At 42.7% G+C, this 23,924-nt stretch overlaps 1 protein-coding gene across 1 annotated transcript in view; it reads left to right on the top strand.

Annotated features, from left to right (window-relative positions):
- The window catches only part of SIPA1L2 (signal induced proliferation associated 1 like 2), a 261,532-nt gene that overhangs the window by 94,263 nt on the left and 143,345 nt on the right, over positions 1–23,924 (top strand). Inside the window, exon 3 of the mRNA XM_014521704.2 lies at positions 20,500–20,548. The gene's annotated coding sequence lies outside the window, so the exon portion shown is untranslated. The remainder of the gene's footprint in view (positions 1–20,499; positions 20,549–23,924) is intronic.

The following is a 23,924-nucleotide window of genomic DNA, read 5'->3' as shown; positions in this document are numbered from 1 at the left end:
CTCCCTTGGGAGCCCATTCCAGACCTTGGCCACTCTAACTGTGAAGAAGTTCTTCCTAATGTCCAGTCTAAATCTGCTCTCTGCTAGCTTGTGGCCATTATTTCTTGTAACCCCCCGGGGGCGCCTTGGTGAATAAATAGTCACCAATTCCCTTCTGTGCCCCCGTGATGAACTTATAGGCAGCCACAAGATCGTCTCTTAACCTTCTCTTGCAGAGGCTGAAAAGGTCCAGTTTCTCTAGTCTCTCCTCATAGGGCTTGGTCTTCATGCCCTTAACCATACGAGTGGCCCTTCTCTGGACCCTCTCCAGGTTATCCGCATCCCTCTTGAATTGCGGCGCCCAGAATTGCACGCAGTACTCCAACTGCGGTCTGACCAGCGCCCAATAGACGCTGGTCCTAACCATCCTAACCATGTCATAAATTGCTTGTCTAACCCATTTCTAAAACTACAGAACAATCTTGTTGCGTGACTACAAGCACATAGCTGCAAAACACCAAGAGCACCCTAACTTGTCACAGGTAAGGAAAGAGGAAAGATGAAGGTATTGTTTAGTGCCCTTTTGTTTCAAGGGTTGGTAAAATACATGTGAGAGTTCCAGGGTAGAAGACCGTGTCCCTATATTACAGAGGAAGGCAAAGTTTTCCATAGTTACTCTGATCTCACTGTGGGGTAAAATTTCTTGCTGATCCCAAATGCACTAAACCAGAGGTTTTCAACCTTTTTTAATAAGTGTACCCCTGGCAGCTGGACGTGGGGGGAGGGGTGTGTGGCTGGATGCAGAGCGGCAGCAGCACAGGGTGATGAGTGGCAGTGATAGCTGCCGTGTGCAAGCTACCCTGCCCCCTCCTTGCATCCGGCTGGCTGGGCAGTGGCAGTGTGGCCTGCAGAGGGCCGCTGCTGCCTTCGCTTGCCCCCCTTCCTGGCTCTGTTCCTGGGAGGCGGCGGCACAGGGTGGTGGGTGGCAGCGCTCCATCCCTGCCCACCCATGTGTACTGCCTCGGGATACCCCCAGGGGTATATCTACCCCCAGTTGACAACTCCTGTGCTAAACAGTTTGACCCCTAGGGGCAAGATCTACTAGATATGACCCTCCCTCCAGGTTTTAATTCCAGCTGGATTGCCACACCTTGGCCAAACTCCCCACTGGCGGATACAGCCAATACCTGATGTTTCCAAAGAAAATGGAAGGCTGGGGGGGAGGGAGAAAAAGGACACCTAGGAACAGTAGTGGAAAAAATTCTTCTTTGCCACATGTTTCTGGGCTTTTTTGGTTGCAAGGTGGGAAAAAGCAGTCTGGGTACAGTTAACTCCACATATCACACACCAGTGGAGAGCCAGAATGGCACTTCCTTTCGTCCTTCCCTTCCATACACTTATCCCAGTCCCTTTAATCTTCTTTGGTTGGTAAACCACTTGTGGAGCTCTGCTTCATTATCCTGCTGCTGAGCATTGTCCCCTGCCATATCTACCTGCTCTAGGTTGCAGAGCTGTTCTCATGATCTTTTAGTGATCTGTGTTTAAGATGACTTTGACATGCATTTCTAGGTGTTTCCATAGTGCTTTCAGTGCCTAAACTTCAAGATGATTCAGGCAGTTTTGTTACCCTAATAATTATTCAGGAACTCCGTTAAATGCTTAAAACTACCACTATGCATTGGCATCTCCTATTTTGGAGTAGAAAGGAGATTACAAATCAACTTCATTTTGATAATTCCTAATAAAAAAAAAAAAGTACTGAAACTGGCAGGACTATCATATGCTCCATGTTTCTGATGTTAATAGGTTGGTTGGCTGCAGTTTAACATGTAACCTGGAAATAACATTTGAAGTTGCCTCATTTATACTAACAATCTGCTTCAGTTCTAGTATAGGATAAGTAGTAGTAAAAATAGTATATGTTGATATCCAGGCTTATTATGTAATAGGGAGAAAACGGCTGGCCAGCTGCTCTCTGTAAAGGTCTTCAGGTTTTGGACTGTCCTTCTGGCTGTTGTTTGGAATAGCCAAAATTTGTCAACTTTCAGGAAACATCCTAGGCCCCAGTTTGTTTTTTCCGGCATTTGGGGAGAGGCGATGTGCTAAAGTATGCATATGTTTAGTTGCTAGACTTTTGTGAGTGCATTTCTTTTAATTCTAAATGAAAGAAAGTGAATAAAATATGTAACTTGCATAACATTAAATGATATATAACTATACATATAACTTGGCATACATCCTTTAAAAACAAAATTGCACAACTTCATTTCTGTTCCCTGCTGGGGGGTGGGGGTTGGAAGGAAGAGCTACATATGATGGATGCTAACTGTTTGGTTTAATCACTGCTGAGTAGTGCTTGAATGCCAAAGTAATGAACCTGAATAGAACAAAGAAAGCTAATGGGAGATACCATAAGATAATCCTGGAGAAAAAAAGAGGAGAAATCAAGATATAGAAGGAAACAGTATAGGAAAGGTAGAGGGCACACAGAGGAAAACACACTGAAAGGGGAAAATAGGGCAAAGCTGAAGAGTGAAGCAGAATAAAAAACAAGCATATTAGATAAAAGGTTACAAGGATGAGTGCCTGCAAAATAAAACTCAATTCAGATGTTAAAACATTAAAAGTTAGGCTAAGGGAAAACCGCGTAAAGAACTATGCATACTTTTTCCTCAATAAATAAGAACAAGCGAGCTGGCTTAAAAGGAACAGAAATAACAAAACAAAAGGAACAACCTGATAAAAAAGATGCTATATGGAGCCAGAACAGATTGTGGGGATTGGCGAAGTGCTTATTTCTGCAATAAAGGCTTGACATTCTGAATAGGAAATGCAACTGGGTCCACAAATTTAAAGACAGTGATAAATGGTATGACCTTCTTTTAAGCTGGCTGTCCTGGTTTTGAGTCCTTTATAGTTTTAGTTCATTTTCTTTATCCTCAAAGCAGTCAGCTACAGTTATATAAATCCTAAACTGGTAGCCTCCACCAGCCATTAGTATAGTCTAGGTGAAGCAAATAGAAAACCTTTTATTTTGAGAATAAGGCTATAAATCGGGGTCGGGCGAACTCCGGCCCACAGGCTGGATCAGGCCAGCACTGGACTCCATTTCCTGGAAGCCCCTGTCCATGTTGCTGCGGCTGGTTTCCATGGAGACTCCAGGAGTGGTGGTGCTTTGAGCCTGGAGCCACAGTTTCCATGGAGATCAGCCCCAGCCGCACTGGCAGGGTCTGCAGCTGGGCGGGGAGCTGCTCCAGAGCTGGGATCTTGTGGTTGTGACGGCATGGTCCAGAGCAGGGGCAGAGCTGCAACCGCTGCCCACACGCCCTGGGCAAGGGTATGCCAGCAACGGATCATGATTCGGCCTCCAGCTCCTGGCCACACTATCTATCACCCTTTCAAGATCCCAGTCCCAATGTTGGAGCAGCTCCCTGCCCAGCTGCATCTTTTGTCAGTGCTGCTGGGGCTGGTCTCCATGGAAACCCTGGCCCTGTGCTGTCACAGTGCTGCCGCTCCTGGGGCCTCCATGGAAACTGGCCACAGCACTGCAGGCATGGGTTGCTGGGAAATGGAATCCAGCTGTTGGCTGGATGCACCATTTTGCCTACCTCTGCTTTTAATGGTTAACTAGCGAGTCTACATTTATCAATTCTGTTTTGCAGAGTTGTGGAGTTGTTTTAACATATACTTCAGAGGAAAAGAAGAAGAAGTATACCTTCTTTGCATACATTCAAATTTTGTAATGTTGACTGAAAATTTAGGCTGCATCTTTAGACCTTTACCTTTTAAAGAGGAAACTTTTCTTCTTCAGAATACAACACTGGGTAGCAAGGAAATCTGTTCATTTAAACCTAAGCCTGTGCAACACCAGAACCATCAAAGAATATGGTGAGTGAGTGAGAAGTTACCAACAAATGTTACTGTTTAAAGACTATATTCAACATGGGTACTGAAATTGTACATGCACTAATTGCTTGTGTAAAACTAGCATCAACATGTGCCAGTGAACAGACGGGTAATTATAACTCTAGATACCCATTTGTTTATGCAAATATGGTATGCGTATGCTTAATTGATGTACATGTACCTTATGCCAGTGCAGCTTAAGCACCTGTTTTTGGGAATGTGGTGCTGAATGTGTGCAGCAGTTTTGTTTGCATTGGCCTTGGCCTGAAAGAAGCTGACATTTCTGGAGCTTGAAGCAACACATTTCACATTCCAGTGGAAACATGCATATTTCAGATCTATGAATACTTCTTCAGATGAAGTTATCTGCATGCAAAAGACCAATTTTACTCATGACAATTATGTTCAGTGACCTGAATATTTCACCCTGTGCCCTTTTTCTTAGAAAAGACTGTCATCTGTGCTGTAATTTTAGCATTTTCAAGCAAATAGAAATTCCAGTAGTCTTTATGTATGGCTGGCTGCCTTTAAACTTCCCTAATTGTCCCACTTATTCAGCTTGTTCATTTCATTTCTGGTCTAAAAATGGAATTAAAATGATTAAGTGAATGATTTGCATGTAAGTTTACCTGCCTTGGAAACATGCTTAGAAGCCTAGAGAAAACAAATCTACCGATTTAAACTTCTGAGATTTGTGGCAGTTTTCAAAATGTAAACTGACTTGGCATTACTCTTCAAATACCTTTTGAATGAAGTTTCTTGGAAAAGCAGTGTTGTCATTCTCATTTGACGGAGGTAGATCCCAGGATTTAATGAGTATATAGTGCAGTTGGGCCCAAGAACCCAGATATTTAAGATGTGAATTGTCCTGGACAAACTAGAATGGGGGGAAAAAAGAAACATTATGTACTTTGACTCAAACCTTAAATGTGTTGGTCCTCACCTTTTTATATAGTAATAAAAAGCTCCAATACCAATTGTCCTTTTCTCAGATTTGTTTCTGAAGAAATATCTCTGTAATAGGAGTATGCTGCACTAAAGGGGAGACAGTCACCAAGTAAGAACAGTTCTAGAAACGTACATTCTTTCTGAATGATGAACCATTTGTCTACCTCTGGCTAACTGAAAATATTGTGCTAAATCAAACCCAAGCATTAGATTCAGAAATAGATTTCCTTTGCAGAGCTCATAACTCAGTATAGTGCATAATTATCGTAGTATATGAAATATTTGGGTCTGGTCATCATGCCGTCTCGTTTGAAGTAATTTATGTAAGGATCAAAGCTTCATAAGTCAAGTTTAACATCCTGTATGAGATAGATAGAAAGCTATATTAATTAAGAGCATGTTGTCCCAAGAGGAGAGCAAGCCAGCAACTTCTAGATTAACCTGCATTTGTATTAATGTTGGCACCAGGTGATACCAAGTCTAATTCATACTTCCTATCACTTGACCGTGTCCCAGATTATTTGGGCCCATGGGTCACACAAGATGTTTTGTTGAGCTGTTGCAGGCTGTGTCAGCAACCCCTCACCTTGCAAAACAATGTGCAGGAACTCCCTATGTGGGAAGGGGCTGCAGGTGCATGGGGAGTGGTGTTCAGGAGTGGGACGGGCAGGTGAGGCTGGGGTCACAGGGCAGGGTGGTAGGGTAGTAACCGAGTAGGGCCAGGGCCTAAGGCAGAGCCATGATCCACTGCCCATATGCCCCTGCCCACGGAACCTGTGTGCCTTGCCCAAGTGGGTCCTGCCCCTGGCAGTGGGTGCGGGATGGACAGGCCGGGGTACCTGGGCAGTGGGACTAGGTCCAGCAGCAGTAGCCAGAAGGAACTGTTGCTGCTGAGCCTGCCGGGAAATAGCATCCTGCTGCCACCCTACCCCAGTCCTGCTACATGCCTGGGCATAGCAGAACTGGCTGCGTGTACCACAGCCTCTTGCGTCTGTGCCGGACTGGGCGGAGGGACCTTCTGTGGTCCAGGCAAAATTTCTTTGTGGGACAGAGCCGGCTCTCAGGCTGTATTTTGCCCGCCCTATCCTATCAGTATTATTTCATATCACCTGTGGATGTTGTTCACCAAAAATGCAAATTCTTATTTTGCCTGTTTTGATAACTTACTTCCTTTTACACTTGATGGTGTGTCTTCAAGCTTGGCTATTCTTCCTCACACAGTTTCACAAAGCAGGCAATTTACTTAAATACTTTTAATAAATTTTGTGGTTTGAACAAAACTTCCACATCTTTTGCCTGTTCACAGTAACAGAATTGGTTGGAGGGATGATGATATATACATGTGATAACCTGCAGTAGCAACCAAAATCACTGAGGGCTTTTTTGGGTTGAGAAGGGGCAGATGTACCTGGCAGGGGGTGGGGGAGGGTGGGAGTGGTGGGTGTAAGAAGCCCAACTGATTTAAAGAGAATTGTTCATAAGTTGCAGTTCAGTGTACTCCATCACCACTACTGCCTATGATCAAGGAAGGCCAATGTAAGTTTTTGTTAGTATTCCTTTTGGAGTGAAGAAATATAGATTTCATGGACATTAGGGCTGGAAGGGACCTCAGAAGATCATCGAGTCCAGCCTCTTGCCCAAGGGGCAGGAAGTCAGCTGGGGTCATAGGATCCCAGCAAGATAAGCATCCAAATTTTTCTTGAAGGCGTTCAATGTGGGTGCTTGAACCACCTCCGGTGGCAGGCTATTCCAGACCTTGGGGGCTCGGACAGTAAAGAAATTCTTCCTTATGTCCAGCCTGAAATGGTCTTGCTGAAGTTTATAACTGTTTGACCTTGTCATCCCTTGGGGTGCTCTGGTGAACAATAGTTCCCCCAGGTCTTGGTGGTCACCCCAATAAACTTATAGGTGGCCATCAGGTCATCCCTGAGCCTGTGCTTTTCCAGGCTAAAGAGGCCCATAGCTTTCAGCCTGTTGTCATAAGGTCTGTTTTTCTGACCTCTGATCATGCGCGTGGCTCTTCTCTGGACTCTCTCAAGCTTCTCCACATCCTTTTTGAATTGTGGAGCCCAAAACTGGATGCAATACTCCAGCTATGGCCTCACCAAGGCCGAGTACATCAGGAGAATGACATCCCTGGATTTGCTGGAGAAGCATCTATGGATGCAAGCCAGCGTTTTGCTTGCTTTACTAGCCGCAGCATCACGTTGAAGACTCATGTTCATCTTGTGGTCAATCATGACCCCCAAGTCCTTTTCATCCGTAGTGTTAGTCAGTGTAGCACTGCCGAGCCTATAAGGATGCTGCAGGTTTTTGCTCCCAAGGTGGAGAACCTTGCATTTTTCAGTGTTAAACACCATCAGGTTCTCATCTGTCCCTGTCAAGCTCAGCCTGGATCACCCTCCTGTCCTCAGGTGTGGATGCTTTACCCCCAAAGTTTGGTATTGTCGGTGAATTTGGCCAGTCCACTTCTGATGCCAGTGTCCACATCATTAATGAAGATGTTGAACAATACAGGTCCAAGGATAGAGCCTTGAGGGACCCCACTGGTCACAGGGCACCATGATGATTGACTTCCATCAACCACCACCCTCTGGGTCCGACCACGGAGCCAATTGCACAGCCAGCAGATCGTGGTAGGCCCAAGGCCGCAGTTGGCCAGTTTTGCCAAGAGGTGATCATGGGATACCATATCAAAGGCTTTTTTAAAGTCAAGATATATGACATCAATCTCCTCTCCCTTGTTCAGGTGACAGGTCACCTGGTCGTAGAAGGAAATCATTGGTCAAGCAAGATCTACCCGCAACAAACCCATGCTGGGTATCTCTCAGGATATTGCTGTCAGCTAGTCTGTTAAGGATGGCCTCCTTGATAATCTTTTCCAAGACGTTGCCAAGGATACAGGTCAGGCTGATGCGCCTGTAGTTTGCTGGATTCACTTTCCTCCCTTTCTTGAAGATGGACACCACATTGGCCTTGTTCCAATCTTCGGGCACTTCACCAGAGCACCAGGAGTTCTCGAAGATCCATGCCAGGGGCTGGGCTATAATGCAGGCCAGCTCCTTGAGTACCCTGGGGTTCAGATTGTCAGGGCCGGCTGACTTGAAGGTGTCCAGCCTCTCAAGGTGTTCCTTCACGAGGTCAGCATTGATGGAGGGCAGGGAATCTCCTTCACCCAGGACTCCCTGTCCCGACATGTCCCTGTCCTGATATGACACTGAGGGCAAGTCTACACAAGACGCTTCAAGCGCAGTAGACCAATTCTACTGCACATTAGCGCAGCAAGCAAAAACCGTGCTAATGCGCAGTGGAATTAGTCTACCATGCATTAGCATCACCAAAAAGCATGTGCCAGCTCTAATGCACAATTCACAGTAGCGCTGATTATGGAGCATTAAGTTAGTACCTATAACCTAGGTTAACTATGTAGGCTGCGTCCATATGTGGTGTGGACATTTTTGTTTCCCGGGGACAACTAGTGGTGGCTTACCTTGAACCACTGTTAGTTGTCCCTGGAAAACGCCTGTGCTACACGTGCTCTGGCACACAGCAATTTTCCCCATGGGTGGTAGGGCCTCCCCTGTGCTGGCCCTAGCATCCTTATCTTGGGTCCTGGGAGCCTCCCAGTGCTGCAGCAGTGGTGATTCTGCTGCTCAGAGCCTGGCTGGCAACCACAGCGTGGCTCCAACTGGCCTCGTTCTGGTTTTGAGTGGCACTGCCCCGTGTGTGCTGCTCTCACTCTGGGTTTTTTTTCTCCTTTCAGCGCAGAGAGCAACTACACGTGTGGTATATGGCACTGCAGATGTGTCTGCGGTGCAACATACCACATGGCCACACTCATCTAGACGTGGCTGTAGATGTGCCCTGAATGTGTTTTTTATTCCTGTTCATCACAGTGATCAAATTTTTGATTGAAAATGCATGTTTATGTATACAGTTAACTTGTGTTCAATTTAGAAAGGTTGCTAACCCAACTGGGAGGTTCTTTAAAAAAAAATTTAAAAAATTGGGTTATTTCTACACTGTAATTTTGAAGATGGTTTTTGCCTCTTATTTTAAGTGAAAATGTGTAGAATACATTCTCAGCAGGATGTTTCAAAGGTGATCTGTGACCTACAGCTTGCTGTGGCATGTTGCAGCTCTCCAGAACAAGAGCCACAAAAAGGAAGATAACATTTGTTAAGAAAAAAAGGTTGTTATAAAGGCTTTTTATTATTGGAGTAATTTTGGATGCAGAAATTAATTTTTTCCAAAATAGTTGCTTGTAATATTCCTTTGCAGCACATTTTAATTTTGATTTAGAAAGCTACATCAAACAGGTTTGGCTGCTTAAGACAACCATTTGATTCTAGATAGGTTATCATGTCCACTGGATAGATGGGAATGGCTTTTGACTGCTATCAACCTGGGCTGAACTTTGACCTGATTACAGAAATGAAAAAAAAAAAACCAAACTAAATATTCATTATCAATCTCTGTTTACTCTTTGCTCTTGTATATGTTAAAAATTATTTAAGGTTACATAATAACTGAATCCTTGTTGTTCTACGTCTAACCTTGCTGAATGGTATAATAAATAGGAAGAAAGCCAGTACAGTTCATATTATTTGGGGGTGATGTTACCTAGTCTACGCGGTAGGTATGAGCAGGGTTGAGTTCTAATTTACTTAAAAATCTACGCATGGTGCTAAATTGTTTTTGTGACTTGCATAGTGCAGCGTGTATGTGTGGGCTAGGTGTATTTTGTTGCGTTTATTCTAGTAGACCTAAGGTGCAGGGCAAAAGTGAAGGAGATGAATTTCTGTGTTCAGAAAAGAGCTCATTTAAAAGCACTGTGTAATAACACGTTTTTAAGCTCACTCAGCATTATCAAAATCTTTTATAATAGAGTAATACCTTTCTCTAAATTGAAGGGAAATTATGTGAGAGAGTACTTACTGGCACCTGAAACCACAGGACCTCCAGTCATTTTGCAGGCTACAGAAAACTGGTCAGTGATATTTCAGTTTATGCTACCTCACAGTTCCTACCAGTCAATAAGGAGCCAAGGTCAAACTAAATCGGTTTCCATAAAGGACAATCAAAATGAAATGTAAGGTTTCCTCTTTCCCTTTCTTAAAGCGCTTTTACTTTGCCCAACCACTGCCATTACTACCTATAACGATTTTAAACTACGACTTCAGAGGCGTTCTTATTGCCAAGTGACAAGTCAGAAACCCTATTTGCTGTCCAGTTGCATTTCAGTCGGGGCAAATAACAGAAGCACAATGCGTGTTTGTTTTCTCCTCTCTTTTCCTTTGTGTATGGGTTAACTCCTTTTAATTCGCACATAAAACCGGAGAGGGGAATAGGGAACCCAGTTATGAAAATGTATACAACTTTGGTTCATCTCCAGGAAGAGTGGTTGTGAGGTCCAGGAAGGGTGGTTGTTCCTCAAGGGAGCAATCCTATGGGCAAAGGAGACAATCGCAAGTCTATGAAGAAATATATGCCACTTCACCCAAAGCCCAGAGCCCACAGTAATGCTTTACTCAACCTTGGTGCGGCCACAGCTGGAGTATTGCGTCCAGTTCTGGGCGCCGCACTTCAACAAGGACATGGTAAAGCTTGAGAGGGTCCAGAGAACGGCCACTCTTATGATCAGGGATTTGCATGGCAAGCCATACAAGGAGAGGCTGAGGGATCTCAGACTCTTCAGCCTAAAGCAAAGAAGACTGAGAGGGAACCTGACTGCGGCTTACTGCTATATCAAAGGCATACATCAGGGGCTCAATGAACAACTCTTCACGAGGGTGCTCTGGGGGAAAACTAGAAACAACGGTCACAAACTCCTAGAAGATAGCTTCAGGCTGAACATTAGGAAAAACTTCTTTACAACTAGGGTGTCCATACTATGGAACAAGCTCCCCACAGAGGTGGTGCAATCATCTATCCTAAAGGTCTCCAAGAGAAGACTGGATGGTTGCTTGGCTGGGGTCGTTTGACCCCAGATGTCTTTCCTGCTCATGCAGTGGGCTGGACCCGATGATCCTTTGGGGTCCCTTCCAGCCCTATGATTCTATGTTTTTTATTCTAGAGTGAGCTTTAGGTATACCTTCTGATAGCAAAAGGGGATTCAGAAACCTACCTATTTTTAACATAGAATTTGATCAGTGGATGAAAGGACATGGCTGCCTGTGATAGCAGGGGCCTCAGCTTGATCATCAGGCTATCCCATCCAGTTGTATTTTAACACGTTCCTATTAAGATGTGTTGTATACAGTGCCTAATGATGGAATAAGCATGCAGCCCTGTGCCTGCAAATTTGCTGGTTATGACTTCAAGGCTTTTGTTTTTGTTTCAACATTAATGTGAAAGCAACAAGAGCTAAAAAGATACTGTATTGAGAAGAGAGACTGTGGAGGCCAAGCTGGTTCTGGGGGGCTATTGAGGCATACTGCTTAACATTTTATGGATCTGAGGTACTCTAGGATACTCATAACAGTGATGGATTGTATTCAGATCCTGTGTTGTGTATTTTGGATAACGGAGATAGTCTGACTTTTCAAAGTCCAGTGTGGATGGCTTCATTTTTCCTGATGGAGCCCAAAGTAGCATCTTATTGTGAAATACAGAGTGATAATGGAAGAATACAAGGTAACTTTTCACTTTATCATTAAAATTATGCATTTCAACAATTCTGGTATGCTGTAACTCAGAATCTGAAACTTGCTTCTTTCAATAGGTTGCTTCAGTAGTCAAATAGGTTTGTTGTTTTACCTTTTTGCTGAGTGGATTAAAAAGCTTTAGTTTGAGCTTCATTGTAGTTCCATTAAAAACGGAATCGCCTTTTGTGAATTCTTGTGGGTTGTTGCTTCAAAATAGATTTAAAAAAAAAACAGTGATAGTGTAAGAAATTTTGCCCTTATAACACATTAGAAATTGTTGTAGGCCTACTGATGCAAGTAAAAACCTGTCAGATATTAAAATACTATTGCTTATTAGGGCTGTGCGAAGCTTCAGTCCCTGATTTCGATTTAGTGGTGCTTCAGCCCGATTTGGTGGCCAAATCGCTGAATCGAATCAGAGGACCCTTTAATCTCTCTAAATCAAATCAGAACCCTCCAAATTGATGTGGAGAGATTTGGAGATTTGGATGTAGACACAGCTTTAAATGTTTTTTCTACATACCTCTAGGTAGCAGGCGGCTCATGAATACTGCAATGCTGGGGCGTATGGAGTGTCCCATAGGAGTGCAGGGGGGTCCCCAGTGCAATTGGCAGCAGACCCAGAAGTGGACCAGAAGCACTGGGTCTGCTGGGGAGTGTGCTGCCTCCCCCTCCCCCCCAGCTCGGCACTGGGGTGGGGGGTCCACTTCTGGGTTCGCCGCCAAGCACGTGGAGGGCCCCCCTGCACTCCTGTGGGACAGTCCATCCGCCCCAGCATCGCAGCGTTCATGAGCCACACTGGTACCTTGAGGTATGTAGACAAAACTTTTAAAGCTGTGTCTGTCAGAATCGCTGATTCTCCAAATCTGCATCAAATCTTCAGATTCGGATTTGGGCTGAATCTGAAGCAAATAGGGCCTGCCTCACGCACCCCTATTGATTATCCAAAGGTAAACAAAACCATTCTGTGAAAGTGGCTTCATCATTTGTTGGGGTAAGAATTATCTCTCTTACAGATTTTTTTTTACAAAATTGAAGTGTTTCTGAACTAAATGTTTACCTTTGAAGTATAAAGGCATTCCTTAAATAACAAATGTATCTATGACCTGGATGATCTCATTGAAGTGCTAGAAAAAATGAAGAAGCTGTTGCAGCAGGGGCTGCTGGAGGAGAGGGAGGAGGTTTGTACTTCTTACTTTTAGCTGGTTGAAACCTGGAAAGGCTTTTATGGGCTATTAACAAGTATTCTGTATTACTCTGATCATGTTTTGAGACCTCCTTTATCTGAATAAAAACCCTAGGTCAAGTCCTTTTTCTTGAATTAATGTTCTCACCTGGTACACCTCTCTGCAGTTTCTACCACAAGGTAAACCTGCATAGTCTTTGACTAGCTGCTAGGGAATTTTTTTCCTCCAAAGTCTGAGATTTGAAGGACAGGTGGGCATGAGGAAGGCTGGATAGACTTCTGTTGTGTCCACCAAAGTATCCCTTTGTTAGATGCAGAGGCATAGCTAACTATTTTGGTGCCCTGGGCTAAGTGAAGCAGGGCAGGGTTGGGGATATTGTACCGAGCATTGGAGAGCAGTGTGAGAGAAGAATTCTACCTGTTATGGCAAGGGATCATGGTATTCTGGCTACTGATGCTGCTGTGGTCCAGGCCCAGGCTGCTATGGCTTTGGGTGGGCTCCCCATACGCTGGTGGGAATGGATAGGGGAGGGATAGGTTCAACTTGCAATAATCAAATACCATGAAGAGAAAAAGCAGTAGTTATTGTATCTTTAGGAAGGCTTTTGTTACACAATTGAGTCTGACCAGTCAGTAATGTAAGGAATATTGTAGAGTTTTAAAAGGTTGAACAATCATTGATGGGAGAGTTTTAGCTCTTTCCTATTTAAGCCAATTCTATTAGTGCCTGCAATGTGTAAAGTGACAGCGTATATGTCTGTACAAACAGACAATCCAGTTTTTAACTTTGATATTAGGGGAGGGTGACAAATCTCCCTCCATTCAAAATACCAAACATTTATTTGGGTCCAGTGCACTGCCAAATGATCGCTATTTATGCTTGCCCCTCTACTTGTTTTAATTCACCTTTCAGTCTTTACCCAATGCCTGCTAGAAGGAATGAGGGAACACGTGAAGGATACCTTAAGTCTTTCCAGACCAAGGTATCTCCTTTTTCCAAGGTAATAGGGTCAGCCTATAGGGTCCTCCCAAGTCCTGTTTTTCTTCGAGTCCCTCCCTACACTGGCCAGTGACTACAAGTTGTAATAAAGTTACTAATTTGCTTTTATAAAGGTATAACTTGTCAAATGCCTGTATTTACTCTCATTAATCTAAAAGCTGTCTCTCCAGGATTCTGAAAGCAAAGTGAAAAATCCCACATATGCATTATCGGTCTTGTGTTGAGAGAGAAATTCCCACCTGATTCCAAAAATTTAGCAATGTTGTCCAGTCTAATCAATGACATCCAGGAGAAGCTAAAAACTATCTTGCTCTTTTGTTTTTCCTCCCCCTAACCAGGCATAATTCCCATGTGTGTTCTGAATGGGAGCAAGGCCATGAGCCAAGATCCCTAGGTCTTTCCTTTTCATTTGATCAAATCCCCTCCCCTTAGCCCATGTGTATTAATTAGCATTTCAGGCATCCTTTAAGATTATGATCCTGCGTTTGGAAATACTGATGAAAGGCGACCTTTGATATTATAAATGAACAATCTTGAAATTACATTTTCAAATTATATATAAAAGTATCTGATGATGCAGAGAAATTTTAGGTTTTGTGAGACAATATGAATCGTCTCAAATGTTCTGTGCTCCGTTAAGTTTTCTCCATGCCTGCTGTTGGACAGATTGTTCTCACTCCGTTTGAATTTCAAAACTATCTTGTGCATTGACCTAGAAATGCAACTAAAATAATTACTTCTGATGTGACTCGCTTTGGGAGAAGCTAGAATGTGTTCTTTCATATGTTTTTATGAAAAGAAATGTGCTTCATTTTGTTGCACATTTCAGGATGATTTTTTAGTCTACAGATACTGTAGAACAGCTGTGTTATGCTGTGAATATGCTGCTGGTTAAAAAATAATATGTTTAAATTTGCATGCATCTCCATTTGAAAGTGAGCAATGTGATTTTAGTATTTGTTCAGTGAGTCTCTATCTCAGTGTATTGGGGGGGAATTAAATATTGTGGACATGAGCACATCCAGTAGATATTGATTAACTGAAGATGGTGAAGACACTGCAGTTTTATTTTGGATGATCCTCTCTTCTAAATTAATAAAGATTCACCATCAGGCCAATCAGTAATTTAGGCCATGATGACTTTGCTTTTCCCTTTCCCCCTCAAGTCTTCTTGCTGTCCTTGCATTACCCAAATAGGCTGGTGTAGTGTAGCTTGAATGTGGTGTAGTATGATCCCATTTCTCATTCAGTTTCCAAAGGAGACAAATATGTTGTTTTTTATTGTATGAAAGTCCCCTATTTATCTTAATATTCTTTGACTGTTGATTTGACTTTGTAGAAAAAGAATTGAAATATTTTGTGGAAAAACCATTTCCTGTCTGATCTTGCAGTTCTCTTGCTGAAGGAAAATTTATAAAACACCATCAAGAGATGAATTTGAATAGGATAATGAATTTCAAAACAAAAATTCATTAGCCTATTGGACACTAAGAACCAGGGATTTAACACAGACAATAATGTCTTGTTCTTGGTCCATTATAAATCTGAGTGATACTTGGTAATCTCTGCACTTTACAGGTGATAGCAACCCTCCTGAGCAGTTTTGCTCTTCCACTTACCAAGTTTCTACTGCATCTCTCTTGTCTGTTGGTGACCTGATTAATTAAAACAGGGTATAAAGGAAATTACCTACAGAGTTTTGCACAAGCCCTTGTTCCATCTGCTATTTAGCTTTGTGGTGTCTCGTTCTCTTCTAGAGACCTGAGGGAAGTGTAGGTACTGTGGCACTCAAAAGTTTGTCTATGTCCATCCCAACTATATTGTTTGCCCAGCAGACGATATAATTCTCAAAAATACTTGCCCCTCACATTTTTTCCTGGATGATCATGGCTACATCACCCCAACACTACTAAATATAACTCTTGTGCATAGAAACTCCAGTAGTTGATAAGGACCTTATTGCGCTAGGTGCTGTACCCATAGATCAAAGAGATGTTTCTTTCCCAAAGCCAAGAGATGACAGACACAGGTAAGAAGTAGGGCTGTGTGAAACAGCACCGTTTAATTTAGACTTCTGTTTTGCCTTTTCAAAGGGATAGTGTTTCACTTCATCATTTTGTTTTGTTTCGAAGCACTGTTCCATTTTGTTTTGTCAAGGCTGTTTCACTGTTTTGACGTTTCGCCCATAGGCTATAATGGGGAATCATGAAAATGCCTGTAACTGTCATTTCTCACCTGATTCAGATGAAACAGAGGTGATTACACAATAGCTTAAAATGAAGTCTTATTTTCGTATATTGTGGGGGTGGGGACGTGGGTATAGGTTTGTGGGGTGCTGTTAGTGTGTTGGTATGTGGGGTGTGGCCAAGGGTGTGGGCTTGTGAGTGTGGGGTGAAGGAGCGTGTGGGTGTGTATGTGGATATATGGAGTGTGGGTGCGTATGCAGTTTGTGGGAGGCTGTGTGTGGGGGGGAGGGTTGCTGGGATGTGCGAAGGAGTGTGGGTGTGGGGGTCTGTGTGTATGGCAGTGTGAGGGTGGGGTGTGGATGCATATGTGTGGTGGAGTGTGCGTGTGGGACTTTCCCTATGAATTCTTGCTCTCATTTGCTCTTGCTTGCACTCTCTTGCTCTTGCTCCTGGCCCTGGGGTACCAGCGCGAGACCCATGGTCCAGTGATGCAGCCGGGGGCCATGTGGTGCTGGAGCAGCCCAAAAACTGTCAGGCAGAGAGTTCCAGTTGGGGGTGGGGCAGGGCCTGGCTGGCCTTGTTGCTGGCTCCTGCCAGCTTCCCCTGGGTCCTACTGACCCTGGCTCCTGTCATCTTTGACAGGCAGCCAGGAGCAGAGAAGTATACATTTTCTAAATTTGTTAGGTGCTCATGGGCTAGATAGAATGCCCTGGTGGCCTGAATGCAGCCTGCAGGCTGTATTTTGTCCACCCCTCTTTAGGGAAATGTATGCGATATAATATTTTATTCTATAAGATGCTTTGGAGAGGTACCTACTCCTGTAAAACTCTTTAATACACTCACAAGCTCACTTTTGACTGACAATATGCGTTTCTTTTGGTCTGAGTAATCTCGCCTATCATAGCAGAAAGGGTTTTAATTGTTGTTGTGGTGTACAAGGTAATATTTCTGTTAGACTGTTCTTAGTGGTGGCAGATGACAGAACAAAGAGCAATGGTCTCAAGTTGCAGCAGGGGAAGTTCATGTTGGATGAAAGGAAAAACTTTCTCACTAGGAGGGTAGTAAAGCACTGGAACAAGTTACCCAGAGAGGTCATGGAATCTCCATCCTTGGAGGTTTTCAAGACCTGGCTAGACAATGCCTTGATTGGGATGATATGGTAGGGGATGGTCCTGCTTTGAGCAGGGGATTGGACTAGGTGATCATCTGAGGTCCCTTCTAACCCTAACTTTCTATGTTTTAGGACCTTTGCTTTTCTACATTTCTTAGCACACTGTCAGCTTTTGACACTGTGCTTTAGAAAGCTCTTGAAATACCCTGAATACTTCAAAAGCTATATGAAATTGATTTTCTGCTGATCTGTTGATTGACATGGATATGTCATTATTTGATATGTAATGGCAACATTTATTGGTATTGTTGTTAGTATGTTTTGTTTCCTGATTAAAGCTAAACTGGAGTTAAAGTTGAACGTATTTTGTTTAACTTAAGGGTAATAGCATTTGTGGGGATGCTGTAGCTATCGTCCAAATAGATGTTGCAGATGGAGGAAATTCAGAGATAAGATGAAACTTTAAAGTAATCCACCATATTAAGGAAAATACATGATTAAAGCATCTAGCCAACCTCTGCCCTGAAGTGATGCCACATAACTATGTAATTATCCTAAGTACTTAAGTGTTTGTATAATAATATTAGAGTCAACTAATTCCTTTTTCTTTTCCTTTTTTTTAAATGCTATCTTAGGCTGCTTACAAACGTCAACCCCTCCTCCCCCCAAAACGGCGCTTTCCTTTAAACTCGGTATGCACAGTGCATGCCCAGAAGAGGCATTGCATTAGTTTGACCTGGGTTGCCCAATGTCTGTATAGACCTGGTGCTTCAGCAGGCCTTTAAGACACTTATCTAATAGTTGATTGAATCAGCTTTATTAGATAAGTGTCAAAAAAGCCTGCTGAAGCACCAGATCTATACAGGCATTGGGCAAGCCAGGTCAAACTAAAGCGCTTCCTCTTCTGGTAAGGCGCCATTTTTTTTTCTCATGTATGTTAGTACCCTTAGACTGCTTTTGTTTCCTTATCATACCGTTACATAGCAAAGTTGAGACCTGTTTCAGTGTGCAAGGCAGTCAGCAAGCTATGCTCTTTTTGCGATGTCTGGTTTCTACCAGAAGAATTGTCCCCAGGAGAAACCACGAGTGTTCATGCTGTTTATTCAGAACCAAAAATAGTGGTTCTGGGAGAAAAAAATAAGCTGAATGCAACCAGTTAAGTCACTCCCAGGAGATTTTTCTCCCAGGAGAATGAACATTTGTACACTTTCCCACTGTTTTAACTCCTTCCTGGAACCATAGAGCTCTATCTGGTCTCTGCTTCTTCCATATACCAGAGTGAGGAGGTCAGTTGCCAGCTGTTCTCTAGCTGGTTGCTTACATACCAGGGTCCCCACTGTGAGAAGTAGGCAGGGGGTTTTGCCCTGCTGCTTCATCTGCTTTGGTCCTGGGCACCAGGAGCTGAGTGGAGGCAGTGGTGCTGCAAGCCCCCTGCTTGCTTCTTGCACCAGAGTCCCTGGAGTGAGAAGTGGGCTGGGGGCTTTGCCATGCTACTCCCCTCCCCTCCTCAAGCAGCCTCCACTTCCTACCTGTTTCCCAAATTGGACAGTCCCTGGATACAGAAAGATATTGGGGTTTTGCTACTTCCTCTGGCTCTCCCCCCCACACTGATCAGCTGGGCATCAGGGGCTGGAAACTGGGCCAAGAAGAGCTTCCCCAGCTCAGTTCTTGCCCCCTGAGCTTTTTAAATGCTGTTCCTGCTGCCCAGATAAATGGCAGGGGCAGGATAGCTCAGACCATACACCAGGAATCAGTGTAGGGGAAGGCCTCTCCAAGCTTGGCTCCTTGCCCTGCCATAATCCCTTTACCTCCTGAATCTCTGGGCACTGGGAGCAGGCCAAAGGGTGCAGAGCTGAAAAACTGTCTGCTTTTCACGCTGCAATCCCTGGTCTGAGAAGTGGGCAGGAGGAGGCTTTGCCCCACTACGCCAGTCCCATCTCCAGAAATTGGAGGATTGGAGCAGCCCATGCTTTCTCTAGACTGGGACCATCCCAGTCTTGGGAAGGAGCAGGAGAGAGGAGGTGGTTGCAAATTAAATGTTTGCACTTCTTCCTTTCCCTGAATCATTTCTAGCAGTGGAAACTCCGCTGCTAGAAATAAATGTTTGCATGCAGCCTTTGTCTTCCCACCGTCAAAACATTTAGGCTCAAGAGAAGGGAGGCAGTATACCATGGAATGACATGAGTAGTCTCATAGGTACTGCTACTTAGTTCACTGTCTCAGGCTCTACTGTCCTCATGTCTTGAACTCTAAGCTACAGACGAGTAACCTTCATTTGCCAGGATTCAGAGGCTTAACTTCTGAAGAAAACTGTATTGCTTAATAATAATCTAGAAGAAATGGGTATTTTCCCCCTCCTTTTCTTGCCTGAAAAGGAAATATTCAGTGCTCCAATCTTTTTGGTTTCCAGGAAAAAGTTCCAGAAAATAAATTAATTTCATTTTAGACTGTTTTCCTTTTTCTTTCAAACTCTGTATATTGTACGTTTTTCTTAACTTCTGTAAGTGTGCCTAGCTGAATTGCAGTTCTTTAGGTGAACGAGTGACCTAACTGAAGGTGGGACTTCTACTAATCCATGTTGTCCAACTTGATTTGCGCCATAATCTCAACTCCAATTGTTTAATCAATCTTTACATTGATAACATAACCATACTGCTTTTTGACAGAGCTGTAAGAACAGTGGGATGTCTAGTTTTTATTCTGGAAATTCAATCAGTCTTGAAATACCCAAATGCCAAAGCTTGTACCAATCAAAATCAAGAATTGGTGTCAACATTTTAAGAAAACCCCTACTAGCAAGCTCACATTTTCAGATTTCAAAATAATCTTCTTTTTTACTGTTTATTATCGATATTCAGCATCAGGGTCATGCCAGCTGCATGATTTTTAAAAAGTGATTGGTATCGAGCTACAGGATTTAAGATTATTCAGGGATAACAATGGTATAGGGGGGGAAAAAAAAGTCTCCATCAATAAGTGCCAAGAGTAAGATGGGTACCCTTTTGTTATCTTTGCAAAGCATAACAGATGAAATAGTTTTGAACTGTATTCTTGTGTCCCTTTCATATTTAGTTATAATGAATCTTTGAATAATAGGGATGATCATAGTACCTGGCAGGTGGGACTTGCTAATCAGTTTCTTGTCTGGGTTCTTCAGCAGTCAAGGAATCTAGTATATAAGTGCCTTTTTAAGAAGGAAATCTAAGCGTTTTTTGTTTTGTTTTGTTTTGTTTTTTAATTTTAGGTCTTCAGTGGCAGTCCTGTCTCTTTCAAAAGTACAAACGTTCTCATTTTTTTCTGCTCATTTACATCTGTTTTGTATTAACGTAACTGCACTGACATGAAAGGAATTGATACTGATTTACACCAGTGTAATGAATCCTGCCTGTAGTGCATAATCACAGTTGCTTAATTAAAACTCTTTCAAATCATTTAAGCTTTGGTTTAATGTATTTACTGGAATAATAAACTAACTTGTAAATATTTTCTAGTAATGTTATGATTTCAGCAAGCTTTTTTCATTTTCTGCCTTACAGTTCACTTGCAACCAAAGACCGTAAACATGAAGAAATAGAGCACAGATGAGTAAGTGTACAGCAAATATTCAATATACCGAAACTCATGCAACTCATTCCTTTTAATCAAAATGAGGGTTTTATCCCATTTTTATCTGCTACCTGCCAAAATGTGCATGTTAATTATGAATCTGAAAGATTGGTATGAAAAGTAACCATTTTTACTGTAGTTACAGTTTTATTGTAAATCTGATGTATAATTTAAGCCATTTTTTCATAAACTGGACTTGTAATTTGTACGTTGTACTATTTCCCATCTATTTCTCTGCAGCTGCGGTCTGGGTAAGTGGTTCAGTAATAGTTTGTGTTAGCCTTAAAGATTCACTGACATCTCATGGAAAACTTTGCAAAACATTTTGTTTAAAGAGAATTAGTCTTAAATGTTGTATTTTCTAGGGATATTTGTATGAAAATAAGCTCCTTGCAATGTTTTACATGCCTCACACTTTGGGTAGTAATTTCCTGTGACATCACAATCCACTGCTATAGAGAGGTGTGAGATCTCATAGTCAATTATGGTCAGAATTACAAAGCCAAGTTGGAAGAGTTAGACACCTAAATCCTTAGGTTTGGATACCTAAATAAGTGTCCTGGTTTTCAGAAGCACTGAGCACTTGCAATATAATCTACAATTTGCTTCTGAAAAATCAGACAATTTGGATTTAGGAAGTTCCCAACATAGAAACTTCTGGCCTCTGGTTTTAATGACTAGGCAGTAGAAATAGATGAATTCCAGCAACAAGTTATTTCCATGTACATTTTCCTAGTATCGGTTATTAAAAAAAATAGCAGAAGCAACAAATGGAAATAATTTAATTTAGACTTTGCCTATAAAATTATCAAGTTGTTGGTGTTTTTTTATTTTCCATGTAACAGGAGCATCTGTTCAAAAAATATCTTATTTTAGAAGGTTAAATATGGTAGCCTGAGCTTCAGTGGAAGAATTAGTGTTGTTCTTTGTATCATCGCTATAGAGTTTCTGAAAGGAAAGGTAGCCTGTGACCATCTTGCTTATTTCCTTTACACGCCTCTGCTTCCATTGGGTTTGGAAGCATGGGTCACAAACTATAGTTACTTCCAAATTTGAATTTCCCATGAAGCAGCTGATGCACTACAACACTGGAAAATTGCATTATAAATATATTACTTTAAATATTATTCCTTGCAGACTAGAAATAAACTAAAACTCCTGTTACTCTTTTGACTGATACATGTACATACCACTGTGTAAAATCAGTCACATGCAAGTCAAATGTCTGTTATCAGTTTTGGCCCGTTATTCTTGCTTATATTGTTTCCTATTTTTTGAGATTAACAGAGGCTGAGACCTGTAGTTTACAGAATTTTAATCTTGATAAATAGTGCAAAGATTAATGCGTTTATCAAAATTATACATTCCTTTAAGATGCTAAAATTACATAGTAATACAGGCAGATTTCTGTTTTCTTGATCAACAGAATGATCCCAGAAAAGCCCCTTGGATAATTCATTTCTGTCCATCGAGGCTGACATGAGGCAGGGTTACTAAACAGCCTCCTTTTGACAAGATAGACCAATAGTACAGTTTTTATTCATTGCTGGGTTACTGGCACGGGACCATTGTGGGCATATATCCAGGTCCCTAGGAAACTTGGAAACGTTCCACTTTAAAGAACTGAAACTGTGGCTAACAAACCAGCTGCTGTATTGAGCTCAGAAGGAAGTCTTTGTAGTTCTGTGGAAGGAACTTAAGTTATTTGCATAACATCCAGCAGTCCTAATGGGAAGGATTGGCAGAGCACAGCAGCTGGGTAGGCATTTAGTTTTTATCTTTTGACTGTGTTTGGCAGGGGCTCTAAAACTTAGTCAAAGGTGAGAAGAAGGGAAAATCAAGGAAACTACTCAGAAGATGATGTGTGTATGAGGAAGAGAGATACTTAGGTCTGAGGAAAGAGACATTATACATGTTGATTTGTATCAGCAGTATTCTTTGGAGGACATACGGTTTGTTCAATTTAATGTCTATTAGTGCAAGTAAAAGCAGTCAGTAATAGGTAGATCAGTGTTTTTTAGGCATCCCGCACCCCTCTATAACTCTTGTGAATTGAACCACCCCAATTTAGTATCTGATTTGTTCCAACCTTAACTCCTGGCAGATTGGGGCAAGCAGGGGAAGGAGGAACAAGCACTTAGTGCCTGCCTGCTGCCGCCGCGTGCCCCCCCCTCCCCCCCCAGTGAGCAGGGGAAACCATGACATTTACATTTATCTTTTTGGACATACACGCCTATGCTTAGCTCCTTGCATAACAGGAGAGGAGTGAACGCTTAACTCCATACATGGGGACTAGCAGAGACAAATGTGAGTTGAGATGAGTTTATCTCCTTGCACCCTGCAGCACCCCCAAGAGGAGCTCATGGCACCCTTGTTGAGAACAACTGAGTAAGGTAGTGCCACAATCGCAGTAAGTGAGGTGTATGCATGCAAGCAATTTTTTTAAGCTTCTTCTTTTTATGGGAGATGAACACAACAAAGGAGAGTATGAACAGTATGTGTAAAGAAAAGGAACAGTAACTTACTAGGAGGTTAACTTACTCATCTGACCCGCTTCCAAAACAAAGCATTCTTGGTGTTCCTGTATCATGAATTTATGGAATAACTATTTAAGCACAAGCAACCAGTAATAAAACCACAAGGATTATGTAAAATAATCAGGAGAACTCAGCCACCCAAAGGAATTTTGAGATTTAAAAAAAAAAGTGGTGGCCAGGTTTTCTCTGTTTTAAAAACTAGCAGGGTCTCTGATAAAATCCCAAATTCTCTGATTAACTCCCCCCCCAAATCCATGTTTTTCCATGATTTAAAATGAAATGCCACTATAGGTGTGTGTCTGTATTGTGTTCAACTGATACCTAGATATTGATATCTATATATATGTGTATAGGTATCAGTTGAACACAATGTTTTATGTATAATCTTTAAGCAATTCAGAAGCCTACCAGTGCCTCAATTATTATAATACAATAAATTCTAAATACCTTTATGTTTTGGCATTTTGATGGGTTTTTTTAGTCATAGAAAATCAGAGCTGTCCCTGCCCCCTTTGCTCACCAGGATGCAGGTCCAGCAGCAGCTGTTCCCCACCCCACCTCCCACTTTGTGGTGTTGAGCAGCCCTGATATGCTGGTGCCCTGCCCGACTGTTGCCCCTCACTCCCAAGCCACAGCCTCCCATCCTCCCAGGTCTACTGGTACCCCTTGCTCCTGACCTGTAGCCCCCATCCCTGTTGGTGTCTCTCACTCCTAACCCATAGCCCTCTACTCTACCCCACCAGGTGCCCCTCATTCCCAGCCCACAACCCTCCCTAGCCTTGTTGGTGCCCCTCACTCACGACCTGCAGCCTCCTGCT

Source organism: Alligator sinensis, unplaced genomic scaffold (assembly GCF_000455745.1).
Source record: "Alligator sinensis unplaced genomic scaffold, ASM45574v1 scaffold93_1, whole genome shotgun sequence".
Lineage (NCBI taxonomy): Eukaryota > Metazoa > Chordata > Crocodylia > Alligatoridae > Alligator > Alligator sinensis.
This window is presented reverse-complemented; position numbering and strand designations above follow the sequence as displayed.